The sequence below is a fragment of the Puntigrus tetrazona genome, unplaced genomic scaffold (genome assembly GCF_018831695.1).
Source record: "Puntigrus tetrazona isolate hp1 unplaced genomic scaffold, ASM1883169v1 S000000499, whole genome shotgun sequence".
In the NCBI taxonomy this organism is placed as follows: Eukaryota; Metazoa; Chordata; class Actinopteri; order Cypriniformes; family Cyprinidae; genus Puntigrus; species Puntigrus tetrazona.
The window spans coordinates 143,148-158,508 of record NW_025048139.1 but is presented as its reverse complement, the minus strand read 5'-3'; the positions used below and the strand labels follow the sequence as shown (position 1 = coordinate 158,508).

General features: G+C 43.3%; 1 non-coding gene across 1 annotated transcript; it reads left to right on the top strand.

Annotated features, from left to right (window-relative positions):
• The first annotated feature begins 5,634 nt into the window (after positions 1-5,634).
• Positions 5,635-5,707, top strand: trnav-cac. Its single transcript has one exon. It is a non-coding gene; the product is annotated as a tRNA-Val (tRNA).
• Positions 5,708-15,361: the final 9,654 nt, after the last annotated feature.

Genomic DNA, 15,361 nt, shown 5'->3' with positions numbered 1-15,361 from the left:
ACCTTGTCAATTTGCTGTGAAGGTGTCCAATTTTCCCTGTCAGAGCACAGCACAAGCTCCAGTATTTTCTGTAAAGAAATGGCCCCCAGATAAAAGGTTTTTCACTCAACGAAGGCTTTTATCTCCATGTAGGTTAGAGCAGGAACTCAAGGAAGTCTGCCTAGACAGGTGTCTGGATTTCACGCAGCTTGTCAATTTGCTGTAAAGGTGTCTGATTTTCCTGACAGAGCACAGCACAAGCTCCAGTAGTTTCTGTGAAGAAATGGCCACCTGATAAAAGGTTTTTCACGCTACAAAGGCTTTTAAATCTGAGTAGGTTAAAGCAGGAACTCAAGGAAGTCTGCCTTTTCAATCTCCTGTGAAGCTGTCCATTTTTCCCTGACAGAGCACAGCACAAGCTCCAGTATTTTCTGTAAAGAAATGGCCCCCAAATAAAAGGTTTTTCACTCTAAGAAGGCATTTATCTCCAAGTAGGTTAGAGCAGGAACTCAAGGAAGTCTGCCTCGTCAATCTGCTGTGAAGCTATCCAATTTCACGTGTCTTGATTTCACGCAGCTTGTCAATTTGCTGTGAAGGTGTCCAATTTTCCCTGACAGAGCACAGCACAAGCTCCAGTAGTTTCTGTAAAGAAATGGCCCCCAGATAAAAGGTTTTTCACTCTAAGAAGGCTTTTATCTCCAAGTACGTTAGAGCAGGAACTCAAGGAAGTCTGCCTTGTCAATCTGCTGTGAAGCTGTCCAATTTTCCCTGACAGAGCACAGCACAAGCTCCAGTATTTTCTGTAAAGAAATGGCCCCCAGATAAAAGGTTTTTCACTCTATGAAGGCTTTTATCAGAAGAAGTAGGTTGGAGCAGGAATTCAAGGAAGTCTGCCTTGACAGGTGTCTGGATTTCACGCAGCTTGTCAATTTGCTGTGAAGGTGTCCAATTTTCCTGACAGAGCACAACACAAGCTCCAGTAGTTTCTGTAAAGAAATGGCCATCTGATAAAAGGTTTTCACGCTACAAAGGCTTTTAACTCTGAGTAGGTTAAAGCAGGAACTCAAGGAAGTCTGCCTTGTCAATCTGCTGTGAAGCTGTCCAATTTTCCCTGACAGAGCACAGCACAAGCTCCAGTATTTCTCTGTAAAGAAATGGCCACCTGATAAAAGGTTTTTCACTTTAAGAAGGCTTTTATCTCCAAATAGGTTAGAGCAGGAACTCAAGGAAATCTGCCTTGACACGTGTGTGGATGTCACGCAGCTTGTCAATTTGCTGTGAAGGTGTCCAATTTTCCCTGACAGAGCACAGCACAAGCTCCAGTAGTTTCTGTAAAGAAATGGCCACCTGATAAAAGGTCTTTCACGCTACAAAGGCTTTTAACTCCAAGTAGGTTAAAGCAGGAACTCTAGGAAGTCTGCCTTGTCAATCTGCTGTGAAGGTGTCCAATTTTCCCTGACAGAGCACAGCACAAGCTCCAGTATTTTCTGTAAAGAAATGGCCCCCAGATAAAAGTTTTTCACTCTAAGAAGGCTTTTATCTCCAAGTAGGTTAGAGCAGGAACTCAAGGAAGTCTGCCTTGTCAATCTGCTGTGAAGCTGTCCAATTTTCCCTGACAGAGCACAGCACAAGCTCCAGTATTTTCTGTAAAGAAATGGCCACCAGATAAAAGGTTTTTCACTCTAAGAAGGCTTTTATCTCCAAGTAGGTTAGAGCAGGAACTCAAGGAAGTCTGCCTTGACACGTGTCTGGATTTCACGCAGCTTGTCAACTTGCTGTGAAGGTGTCCAATTTTCCCTGACAGAGCACAGCACAAGCTCCAGTAGTTTCTGTAAAGAAATGGCCACCTGATAAAAGGTTTTTCACGCTACAAAGGCTTTTAACTCCAAGTAGGTTAAAGCAGGAACTCTAGGAAGTCTGCCTTGTCAATCTGCTGTGAAGGTGTCCAATTTTCCCTGACAGAACACAGCACAAGCACCAGTATTTTCTGTAAAGAAATGGCCACCTGATAAAAGGTTTTTCACGCTACAAGGCTTTTAACTCTGAGTAGGTTAAAGCAGGAACTCAAGGAAGTCTGCCTTGACACGTGTGTGGATTTCACGCAGCTTGTCAATTTGCTGTTAAGGTGTCCAATTTTCCCTGACAGAGCACAGCACAAGCTCCAGTATTTTCTGTAAAGAAATGGCCACCTGATAAAAGGTTTTTTACGCTACAAGGCTTGTAACTCTGAGTAGGTTAAAGCAGGAACTCAAGGAAGTCTGCCTTGACACGTGTGTGGATTTCACGCAGCTTGTTAATCTGCTGTGAAGGTGTCCAATTTTCCTGACAGAGCACAGCACAAGCTCCAGTATTTTCTGTAAAGAAATGGCCCCCAGATAAAAGTTTTTCACTCTAAGAAGGCTTTTATCTCCAAGTAGGTTAGAGCAGGAACTCAAGGAAGTCTGCCTTGTCAATCTGCTGTGAAGCTGTCCAATTTTCCCTGACAGAGCACAGCACAAGCTCCAGTATTTTCTGTAAAGAAATGGCCACCAGATAAAAGGTTTTTCACTCTAAGAAGGCTTTTATCTCCAAGTAGGAGCAGAGCAGGAACTCAAGGAAGTCTGCCTTGACACGTGTCTGGATTTCACGCAGCTTGTCAACTTGCTGTGAAGGTGTCCAATTTTCCTGACAGAGCACAGCACAAGCTCCAGTAGTTTCTGTAAAGAAATGGCCACCTGATAAAAGGTTTTCACGCTACAAAGGCTTTTAACTCCAAGTAGGTTAAAGCAGGAACTCTAGGAAGTCTGCCTTGTCAATCTGCTGTGAAGGTGTCCAATTTTCCTGACAGAACACAGCACAAGCACCAGTATTTTCTGTAAAGAAATGGCCACCTGATAAAAGGTTTTTCACGCTACAAGGCTTTTAACTCTGAGTAGGTTAAAGCAGGAACTCAAGGAAGTCTGCCTTGACACGTGTGTGGATTTCACGCAGCTTGTCAATTTGCTGTTAAGGTGTCCAATTTTCCTGACAGAGCACAGCACAAGCTCCAGTATTTTCTGTAAAGAAATGGCCACCTGATAAAAGGTTTTTACGCTACAAGGCTTGTAACTCTGAGTAGGTTAAAGCAGGAACTCAAGGAAGTCTGCCTTGACACGTGTGTGGATTTCACGCAGCTTGTTAATCTGCTGTGAAGGTGTCCAATTTTCCCTGACAGAGCACAGCACAAGCTCCAGTATTTTCTGTAAAGAAATGGCCACCTGATAAAAGGTTTTTCACTTTAAGAAGGCTTTTATCTCCAAGTAGGTAAGAGCAGGAACTCAAGGAAGTCTGCCTTGACACGTGTCTGGATTTCACGCAGCTTGTCAATTTGCTGTGAAGGTGTCCAATTTTCCCTGACAGAGCACAGCACAAGCTCCAGTAGTTTCTGTAAAGAAATGGCCACCTAATAAAAGGTCTTTCACGCTACAAAGGCTTTTAACTCCAAGTAGGTTAAAGCAGGAACTCTAGGAAGTCTGCCTTGTCAATCTGCTGTGAAGCTGTCCAATTTTCCCTGACAGAGCACAGCACAAGCTCCAGTATTTTCTGTAAAGAAATGGCCACCTGATAAAAGGTGTTTCACTTTAAGAAGGCTTTTATCTCCAAGTATGTTAGAGCAGGAACTCAAGGAAGTCTGCCTCGTCAATCTGCTGTGAAGCTGTCCAATTTCACGTGTCTTGATTTCACGCAGCTTGTCAATTTGCTGTGAAGGTGTCCAATTTTCCCTGACAGAGCACAGCACAAGCTCCAGTAGTTTCTGTAAAGAAATGGCCCCCAGATAAAAGGTTTTTCACTCTAAGAAGGCTTTTATCTCCAAGTAGGTTAGAGCTGGAACTCAAGGAGGTCTGCCTTGTCAATCTGCTGTGAAGCTGTCCAATTTTCCGTGACAGAGCACAGCACAATGTCCAGTATTTTCTGTAAAGAAATGGCCACCAGATAAAAGGTTTTTCTCTCTAAGAAGGCTTTTATCTCCAAGTAGGTTAGAGCAGGAACTCAAGGAAGTCTGCATTGACACGTGTGTGGATTTCACGCAGCTTGTCAATTTGCTGTGAAGGTGTGCAATTTTCCCTGACAGAGCACAGCACAAGCTCCAGTATTCTCTGTAAAGAAATGGCCCCCAGATAAAAGGTTTTTCACTCTAAGAAGGCTTTTATCTCCAAGTAGTTTAGAACAGGAACTCAAGGAAGTCTGCCTTGTCAATCTGCTGTGAAGCTGTCGAATTTTCCCTGACAGAGCACAGCACAACCTCCAGTATTTTCTATAAAGAAATGGCCCCCAGATAAAAGGTTTTCACTCTAAGAAGGCTTTTATCTCCAAGTAGGTTAGAGCAGGAACTCAAGGAAGTCTGCCTTGTCAATCTGCTGTGAAGATGTCCAATTTTCCCTGACAGAGCACAGCACAAGCTCCAGTATTTTCTGTAAGGAAATGGCCACCAAATAAAAGGTTTTTCACTCTAAGAAGGCTTTTATCTCCAAGTAGGTTAGAGCAGGAACTCAAGGAAGTCTGCCTTGACACATGTCTGGATTTCACGCAGCTTGTCAATTTGCTGTGAAGGTGTCCAATTTTCCCTGACAGAGCACAGCACAAGCTCCAGCAGTTTCTGTAAAGAAATGGCCCCCAGATAAAAGGTTTTTCACTCTAAGAAGGCTTTTATCTCCAAGTAGGTTAGAGCAGGAACTCAAGGAAGTCTGCATTGACACATGTGTGGATTTCACGCAGCTTGTCAATTTGCTGTGAAGGTGTCCAATTTTCCTGTCAGAGCACAGCACAAGCTCCAGTGTTTTCTGTAAAGAAATGGCCCCCAGATAAAAGGTTTTTCACTCTACGAAGGCTTTTATCTCCATGTAGGTTAGAGCAGGAACTCAAGGAAGTCTGCCTTGACAGGTGTCTGGATTTCACGCAGCTTGTCAATTTGCTGTAAAGGTGACTGATTTTCCTGACAGAGCACAGCACAAGCTCCAGTAGTTTCTGTAAAGAAATGGCCACCTGATAAAATGTTTTTCACGCTACAAAGGCTTTTAAGTCTGAGTAGGTTAAAGCAGGAACTCAAGGAAGTCTGCCTTGTCAATCTCCTGTGAAGCTGTCCATTTTTCCCTGACAGAGCACAGCACAAGCTCCAGTATTTTCTGTAAAGAAATGGCCAACTGATAAAAGGTTTTTCACTTTAAGAAGGCTTTTATCTCCAAGTAGGTTAGAGCAGGAACTCAAGGAAGTCTGCCTAGACACGTGTCTGGATTTCACGCAGCTTGTCAATTTGCTGTGAAGGTGTCCAATTTTCCCTGACAGAGCACAGCACAAGCTCCAGTAGTTTCTGTAAAGAAATGGCCCCCAGATAAAAGGTTTTTCACTCTAAGAAGGCTTTTATCTCCAAGTAGGTTAGAGCAGGAACTCAAGGAAGTCTGCCTTGACATGTGTGTGGATTTCACGCAGCTTGTCAATCTGCTATAATGGTGTGTAATTTTCCCTGACAGAACACAAGTAAAGCTCCACGAGTTTCTGTAGTGTAATGGTCATCACGTTCGCCTAACGCGCAAAAGGGCCTCGGTTCAAAAACGAGTAGAAACATTGCTTCTTGTCTTGCGAGAATTCCTAAAGTCTTTGCGACGTTCCAGGTAAATCATGGTAGAGAACAAAGAACAAGTTTCCGTAGTGTAGTGATTATCACGTTTGCCTCACACGCGAAAGGACCCCGGTTCAAAACCGGGTGGAAACAGGCACAGTCTTTATTGTTATCTGTAAAGAAATGGCCCCCAGATAAAAGGTTTTTCACTCTAAGAAGGCTTTTATCTCATAGTAGGTTAAAGAAGGAACTCAAGGAAGTCTGCCTTGTCAATCTGCTGTGAAGCTGTCCAATTTTCCCTGACAGAGCACAGCACAAGCTCCAGTAGTTTTTGTAAAGAAATGGCCCCCAGATAAAAGTTTTTTCACTCTAAGAAGGCTTTTATCTCCAAGTAGGTTAGAGCAGGAACTCAAGGAAGTCTGCCTTGAAACGTGTGTGGATTTCACGCAGCTTGTCAATTTGCTGTGAAGGTGTCCAATTTTCCCTGACAGAGCACAGCACAAGCTCCAGTAGTTTCTGTAAAGAAATGGCCCCCAGATAAAAGTTTTTTCACTCTAAGAAGGCTTTTATCTCCAAGTAGGTTAGAGCAGGAACTCAAGGAAGTCTGCCTTGTCAATCTGCTGTGAAGGTGTCCAATTTTCCCTGACAGAGCACAGCACAAGCTCCAGTATTTTCTGTAAAGAAATGGCCACCTGATAAAAGGTTTTTCACTTTAAGAAGGCTTTTATCTCCAAGTAGGTTAGAGCAGGAACTCAAGGAATTCTGCCTTGACACGTGTGTGGATTTCACGCAGCTTGTCAATTTGCTGTGAAGCTGTCCAATTTTCCCTGACAGAGCACAGCATAAGCTCCAGTATTTTCTGTAAAGAAATGGCCCCCAGATAAAAGGTTTTTCACTCTAAGAAGGCTTTTATCTCCAAGTAGTTTAGAGCAGGAACTCAAGGAAGTCTGCCTTGTCAATCTGCTGTGAAGCTGTCCAATTTTTCCTGAAAGAGCACAGCACAAGCTCCAGTATTTTCTGTAAAGAAATGGCCACCTGATAAAAGGTTTTTCACGCTCAATCTGCTGTGAAGCTGTCCAATTTTTGAAACAGTGAAACGCGTGTGGATTTTACGCAGCTTGTCAATCTGCTATAATGGTGTGTAATTTTCCCTGACAGAGCACAAGTAAAGCTCCAGGAGATTCTGTAGTGTAGTGGTCATCGCGTTTGCCTAACATTTCTTTACAGAAACATAGCTTCTTGTTTTGCGAGAATTCCTAAAGTCTTTGCGACGTTCCAGGTAAATCATTGTAGATAAAGAGCAACAAGTTTCCATAGTGTAGTGGTTATCATGTACGCCTCACTCGCGAAAGGTCCAAGGTTCGAAGCCGGGTGGAAACAGGCGCAGTCTTTATTGCTATCTGTAAAGAAATGGCCCCCAGATAAAAGGTTTTTCGCTCTAAGAAGGCTTTCCAAGTAGGTTAGAGCAGGAACTCAAGGAAGTCTGCCTTTACACGTGTCTGGAATTCACGCAGCTTGTCAATTTGCTGTGAAGGTGTCCAATTTTCCCTGACAGAGCACAGCACAAGCTCCAGTATTTTCTGTAAAGAAATGGCCCCCAGATAAAAGGTTTTTCACTCTAAGAAGGCTTTTATCTCATAGTAGGTTAAAGAAGGAACTCAAGGAAGTCTGCCTTGTCAATCTGCTGTGAAGCTGTCCAATTTTCCCTGACAGAGCACAGCACAAGCTCCAGTAGTTTCTGTAAAGAAATGGCCTCCTGATAAAAGGTTTTTCAAGCTACAAAGGCTTTTAACTCTGAGTAGGTTAAAGCAGGAACTCAAGGAAGTCTGCCTTGTTAATCTGCTGTGAAGCTGTCCAATTTTCCCTGACAGAGCACAGCACAAGCTCCAGTATTTTCTGTAAAGAAATGGCCACCTGATAAAAGGTTTTTTACGCTACAAGGCTTGTAACTCTGAGTAGGTTAAAGCAGGAACTCAAGGAAGTCTGCCTTGACACGTGTGTGGATTTCACGCAGCTTGTCAATCTGCTGTGAAGGTGTCCAATTTTCCCTGACAGAGCACAGCACAAGCTCCAGTATTTTCTGTAAAGAAATGGCCACCTGATAAAGGGTTTTTCACTTTAAGAAGGCTTTTATCTCCAAGTAGGTAAGAGCAGGAACTCAAGGAAGTCTGCCTTGACACGTGTCTGGATTTCACGCAGCTTGTCAATTTGCTGTGAAGGTGTCCAATTTTCCCTGACAGAGCACAGCACAAGCTCCAGTAGTTTCTGTAAAGAAATGGCCTTTCACTTTAAGAAGGCTTTTATCTCCAAGTATGTTAGAGCAGGAACTCAAGGAAGTCTGCCTCGTCAATCTGCTGTGAAGCTGTCCAATTTTCCCTGACAGAGCACAGCACAAGCTCCAGTAGTTTCTGTAAAGAAATGGCCACCTAATAAAAGGTCTTTCACGCTACAAAGGCTTTTAACTCCAAGTAGGTTAAAGCAGGAACTCTAGGAAGTCTGCCTTGTCAATCTGCTGTGAAGCTGTCCAATTTTCCCTGACAGAGCACAGCACAAGCTCCAGTATTTTCTGTAAAGAAATGGCCTTTCACTTTAAGAAGGCTTTTATCTCCAAGTATGTTAGAGCAGGAACTCAAGGAAGTCTGCCTCGTCAATCTGCTGTGAAGCTGTCCAATTTCACGTGTCTTGATTTCACGCAGCTTGTCAATTTGCTGTGAAGGTGTCCAATTTTCCCTGATAGAGCACAGCACAAGCTCCAGTAGTTTCTGTAAAGAAATGGCCACCTGATAAAAGGTCTTTCACACTACAAAGGCTTTTAAGTCTGAGTAGGTTAAAGCAGGAACTCAAGAAAGTCTGCCTTGTCAATCTCCTGTGAAGCTGTCCATTTTTCCCTGACAGAGCACAGCACAAGCTCCAGTATTTTCGGGAAAGAAATGGCCAACTGATAAAAGGTTTTTCACTTTAAGAAGGCTTTTATCTCCAAGTAGGTTAGAGCAGGAACTCAAGGAAGTCTGCCTTGACACGTGTCTGGATTTCACGCAGCTTGTCAATTTGCTGTGAAGGTGTCCAATTTTCCCTGACAGAGCACAGCACAAGCTCCAGTAGTTTCTGTAAAGAAATGGCCCCCAGATAAAAGGTTTTTCACTCTAAGAAGGCATTTATCTCCAAGTAGGTTAGAGCAGGAACTCAAGGATGTCTGCCTTGTCAGTCTGCTGTGAAGCTGTCCAATTTTTGAAACAGTGAAACGCGTGTGGATTTCACGCAGCTTGTCAATCTGCTATAATGGTGTGTAATTTTCCCTGACAGAGCACAAGTAAAGCTCCAGGAGTTTCTGTAGTGTAGTGGTCATCGCGTTTGCCTAACATTTCTTTACAGAAACATAGCTTCTTGTTTTGCGAGAGTTCCTAAAGTCTTTGCGACGTTCCAGGTAAATCATGGTAGAGAAAGAGTAAAAGTTTCCATAGTTTAGTGGTTATCACGTTCGACTCACACGCGAAAGGTCCCTGAGCAGGAACTCAAAGAAGTCTGCCTTGTCAATCTGCTGTGAAGCTGTCCAATTTTCCCTGACAGAGCACAGCACAAGCTCCAGTATTTTCTGTAAAAAAATGGCCCCCAGATAAAAGGTTTTTCACTCTAAGAAGGCTTTTATCTCATAGTAGGTTAGAGCAGGAACTCAAGGAAGTCTGCATTGACACGTGTGTGGATTTCACACAGCTTGTCAATTTGCTGTGAAGGTGTCCAATTTTCTTTGAAAGAGCACAGCACAAGCTCCAGTAGTTTCTGTAAAGAAATGGCCACCTGATAAAAGATTTTTCACGCTACGAAGGCTTATAACTCTGAGTAGGTTAAAGCAGGAACTCTAGGAAGTTTGCCTTGTCAATCTGCTGTGAAGCTGTCCAATTTTCCCTGAGAGAGCACAGCACAAGCTCCAGTATTTTCTGTTAAAAAAAATGGCCCCCAGATAAAAGGTTTTTCACTCTAAGAAGCCTTTTATCTCATAGTAGGTTAGAGCAGGAACTCAAGGAAGTCTGCATTGACACGTGTGTGGATTTCACACAGCTTGTCAATTTGCTGTGAAGGTGTCCAATTTTCTTTGAAAGAGCACAGCACAAGCTCCAGTAGTTTCTGTAAAGAAATGGCCACCTGATAAAAGATTTTTCACGCTACGAAGGCTTATAACTCTGAGTAGGTTAAAGCAGGAACTCTAGGAAGTTTGCCTTGTCAATCTGCTGTGAAGCTGTCCAATTTTCCCTGACAGAGCACAGCACAAGCTCCAGTATTTTCTGTAAAGAAATGGCCCCCAGATAAAAGGTTTTTCACTCTAAGAAGGCTTTTATCTCCAAGTAGGTTAGAGCAGGAACTCAAGGAAGTCTGCATTGACACGTTTGTGGATTTAACGCAGCTTGTCAATTTGCTGTGAAGGTGTCCAATTTTCCCTGACAGAGCACAGCAAAAGCTCCAGTATTTTCTGTATAGAAATGGCCACCTGATAAAAGTGTTTTCACGCTACAAGGCTTTTAACTCTGAGTAGGTTAAAGCAGGAACTCAAAGAAGTCTGCCTTGACACGTGTGTGGATTTCACGCAGCTTGTCAATCTGCTCTAATGGTGTGTAATTTTCCCTGACAGAGCACAAGTAAAGCTCCAGGAGATTCTGTAGTGTAGTGGTCATCACGTTTGCCTAACATTTCTTTACAGAACTATAGCTTCTTGTTTTGCGAGAATTCCTAAAGTCTTTGCGACGTTCCAGGTAAATCATGGTAGAGAAAGAACAACAAGTTTCCATAGTGTACTGGTTATCACGTTCGCCCTACACGCGAAAGGTCCCCGGGTGGAAACAGGCAGAGTCTTTATTGCTATCTGTAAAGAAATGGCCCCCAGACAAAAGGTTTTTCACTCTAAGAAGACTTTCCAAGTAGGTTAGAGCAGGAACTCAAGGAAGTCTGCCTTGACACGTGTCTGGATTTCACACAGCTTGTCAATTTGCTGTGAAGGTGTCCAATTTTCCCTGACAGAGCACAACACAAGCTCCAGTATTCTCTGTAAAGAAATGGCCCCCATATAAAAGGTTTTTCACTCTAAGAAGGCTTTTATCTCCAAGTAGGTTAGAGCAGGGACTCAAGGAAGTCTGCCTTGACACGTGTCTGGATTTCACGCAGCTTGTCAATTTGCTGTGAAGGTGTCCAATTTTACCTGACAGAGCACAGCACAAGCTCCAGTATTTTCTGTAAAGAAATGGCCCCCAGATAAAAGGTTTTTCACTCTATGAAGGCTTTTATCTCGAAGTAGGTTAGAGCAGGAACTCAAGGAAGTCTGCCTTGACAGGTGTCTGGATTTCACGCAGCTTGTCAATTTGCTGTGAAGGTGTCCAATTTTCCCTGACAGAGCACAGCACAAGCTCCAGTATTTTCTGTAAAGAAATGGCCACCTGATAAAAGGTTTTTCACGCTACAAAGGCTTTTAACTTGAGCAGGATCTCAAGGAAGTCTGCCTTGACACGTGTGTGGATTTCACGCAGCTTGTCAATTTGCTGTGAAGTTGTCCAATTTTCCCTGACAGAGCACAGCACAAGCTCCAGTAGTTTCTGTAAAGAAATGGCCACCTTATAAAAGGTTTTTCACGCTACGATGGCTTATAACTCTGAGTAGGTTAAAGCAGGAACTCAAGGAAGTCTGCCTTGTCAATCTGCTGTGAAGCTGTCCAATTTTCCCTGACAGAGCAAAGGTTTAAGGTTTTTTTGCCGCTCTAATCTGTGAAGGTCTTTCTTTACAGGTGTGAAGAAAAATATTGAGTCACTCTAGGCTGTGGTAACTGCCAGGCCAGCAGAGTCTGTGCTAATATTCAAGTAATGTTCTACAAAGCACAAAATAAATGACCACTGTGGATTCTCAAAAACACTTCTGGAGCTCCTGCTGTGAACTTAAGGAGGTGAAACGCGTGTGGATTTCAAGCAGCTTTTCAATCTGCTATCATGGTGGAAGAGCACAAGTAAAGCTCCAGGAGATTCTGTAGTGTAGTGGTCATCACGTTAACCTCACACGCAAAAGGTCCTCTGTTTGTAACCGAGCAGAAACATTGCTTCTTGTTTTGCGAGAATTCCTAAAGTCTTTGCAACGTTCCAGGTAAATCATGGTAGAGAAAAAAGAACAAGTTTCTGTAATGTAGTGGTTATCACGTTTGCCTCACATGCGAAAGGTCCCCGGGTGGAAACAGGCACAGGTTTTATTGCTATCTGTATAGAAATGGCCCCCACATAAAAGGTTTTTCACTCTAAGAAGGCTTTTATCTCCAACTAGGTTAAATCAGGAACTCAAGGAAGTCTGCCTTGACACGTGTCTGGATGTTACGCAGCATTTCACGCAGCTTCTGGACCGGACACTAGGCAACAGTCCAGCTCGATTGGTGCTTCAGTTGAAAGAGAACCATGGAGAGGAATGGCTGAATCGGCTGGCACACTATCTTGGGGAGTGTGCTGACTTTGTCGATCGACCCAGCCTGTATCCGGTGGTCTGCCAGGAGCCTCCAGAGCCAATCGACATTCCCACCAGTCATTGGCTGCTGTCAGTATACGGCATGGATATCCTCTCCAGAATTGCGTATATAAAAGCCAGCATCACATCCATCTTTGGCAACAAAAGATGGATTCCACAAAAGATGGATTCCACAAAAAAGGTAACGTAAAAAAATTCCATTCTGTAGTGTTCCTTTATATAAATATATACCATCAGAAAGACATTATTATTATTATTGTTCATTGTTGTCACATCATAAAAGTCTTGTTACATTTGTAAATTTCAGATCACAAAGAAGCTGGCCGGCCATGGACGGGGGACAGCACTCTGGGTAACCTCCATTGGAAATGAGGTTCGCCAGATAGTGACCAGTGTGCTGTCAGTGCAAGAGGGGCCAGGACTGAGCAGAATGGTGGCTGGTGTAATGGAGCGCTTCCGTAAGGCTGCCATTCCACCACCAGTGCTGCTTTATGTGGACTGTGGCTGCTGCGTGAGTGATGGAGTAACAAGCAAGCTGCAGACCAGGTTTGGGGAGTGGCCAGACCTTCACATACGGCTGGACATCTGGCACTTCATGAGGAGGCTGGTCGTGGGCTGCACCACCGATGCCCATCCCCTCTATCCCACCTTCATGGGATGCCTGTCAGCCTGCATTTTTGAGTGGGACGCTGGAGACCTCAGTCTGTTTGCGGCAGGCAAAGAGGAAACAGCTGATGGCGGAAGGTTTGCCAGCTATTACTGACATCCTGGTGGACAGAAGCATCAGTAAAAAGGAGCTGAGCCTTTACTGCCGCAGGAGGACACGAGGTGAAGAGGCCACCATAAGCCTCACGGAGAGGCTGCTGCAGGACCTGGGGGGTGCAAACGGTAGGGACCTTATGGGTGTGCCACTTCTAGATGAGGTGCGCATGGAGCACATCTGGCGTGTGCAGAAACGGCATGTCAGGTGCCGGGTGTGCCTCTGTACACAGAGATCGGCACCACCACAAAGGCGGGGGTCATCCTGACCAGGTATCGTTGTGCCAGAGGGTCAACGTCCCTTGAGTCCTTCCACTGCCACTTAAACAGGTTCATTCCAGGTCGGTGTCTCACATGTGTAATGTTTTAAGTTCTGTTATTCATATCGAAAGGCTTGTAATTTTTATGTGTATGATGTTTTTCCTCTTCTAGGAACCAGTGCAAATGCGCTGAATTTTCAGCTCTACCTGCTGGAAGGCCTGAACAGGTGGAATCAGGACAGGGCAGCTGCATCAGTGACCAGCAAGCCAGCGTCCCTTCTCACGTACGCCGGGGAAATGACCCACTGTGTCAACACCTTTTGGTTTGTGGGTTTTCACTGTCTGAGTCTTTGCTTTTATTATTCTCATCGCTGAACCTGACCACGTAAAACGTCTTTCAAAAACATAAAAAATAGTAATGTGTTCAAAATTTTTACTAATCCTGTATGTGTGTGTCCTTTTTATTTATTTTTTTATTTTTTTATAGGGGAGCTGCTTGGTGTTGACTACCTGCTCAGTCAGACTGGACAGACCCTGATAGTGGACCCTGACTCAGAGGAAACAGAAAACCTGTTGGAGGATGTGGATGAAGGCGTGGACGAAGAGGATGAGGGCTTCGGGGAAGTACAAATAGATGACATTACTCAGTCAAGTCTTAACGATGACCCAAGCCTGCTTCTGCCTCCACCGTCCAGCCTGTTTCTGCCTCCACCTTCCAGCCAGCTGCCTCCTCCACCTTGGCTGCGGCTTCATTTATTCAGCCTGCTGCGTCCTCCATGTCAGCCACATCAGAATCTGTGGTATGTAAATACCTTGTTATATGTGCACTCAGACTGATTTGGATTGCTTATGACATTATATATAAATGAAGCCTTTCTACCAACATACGGGTATTCCCTAATATTTTCTTACACTCTATTCTATTCTGTTCTATCAGGAAATCATTGCATTTATGTTTTGCCAATAAAATAGTTTTATTTGTTAAATATTTATTATAATTAGTTAAAGGACAAAACATTTTAACATTTGTATTACAAATATCAAATATAGATTATGAACTGTTATGCTAGGAAAAGTTAAACAAAGAGTTTAAGATGATCTGAAGCTTCTTTATACTATCTGAACTTGATGCTTGTCAACAAAATCACATCTAGAAATGTGTATATATGTATTTGTTTTTTGTCCAACTTAACTGTATAGACTTAACTGTCATAATATTGCTCGTTTCTGTCTTTTTTTCCTCAGGCTTTAGATAGTGCTGGTGTGCCAGGCATGGACAGAGTGGACAGCCTGGCGGAGTATCTGGTGGAGCTTAAGAATCCGTCATCGCTGATCCTCACCAACCAGCAGGTCAGGAACATTCAAGTTTCCTTATTTCACCTCATTGACCTGCCATATGTCAACACATTCACAAAAGCCCAAAGAAGAAGGGGGTTGGCACAGTGTCGAGGTGAGACCTCATCTTGGAGGACTATAAAAAAACCAGGCAGCGCATTCTGACCAATGCCGCCGTTATGCAACAGACCACCTTGCAGCTGGTGAATGTGAGCCACACCACGCTGGTTCAGTGGCACAACAAGAGGGTGAAAAAACATCGCTGCAGCGGAGATACCTCAAATCCCTCTGCGACTCCTACCTCCTTACCTGCTCCACTCCCAGGTGCTCAGCTGGTGATGCTGGCTCCATTGGCCTCGCAGGGACTAACAGGGCCTCCTGCTCCAGCTCGTGCTCCAGTTAGAAAACTGACCCGCAGAGTACAGGACAGTGGAGACTGGGCACAGCCAATACAAGGGCATTATATACTGCCCCTCTGTAGAGACACTACCAAAGGAGCAGTGGATGGAGAATATAAAAAAAACTAAATAAAAAAAATTAACTTTAAAGAAGGTTTTATTTATGTGTATAGTTTTATTTTAATTTTTTTATCAAAGAGAAATTCAAACTTTTTATTTATGTAAGATGTTTATTTATGTGTATAGTTTTTTTTTTCTTTTTTTACCAAAAAGGAAATGGAAACTTTTTATTTATTTAAGATGTTTATTTATGTGTATAGTTTTTTTTTCTTTTTTTACAGAAGAGAAATGGAAACTTTTTATTTATTTAAGATGTTTATTTATGTGTAAAGAATATAAAAAGATTTATTAATCTGTATAGCTTTGTTTTTGTTAGTTTTTTTTTCTGAGAGGCATGGTAACTTAACTTGGCATTTATTTTGATTTTTATTTATATTTAGTTTTATTTATGTTGAAAGAATGCACAAGACATTTTATTTATGTGTATAGTTTTGTTTTGAATGCACAAG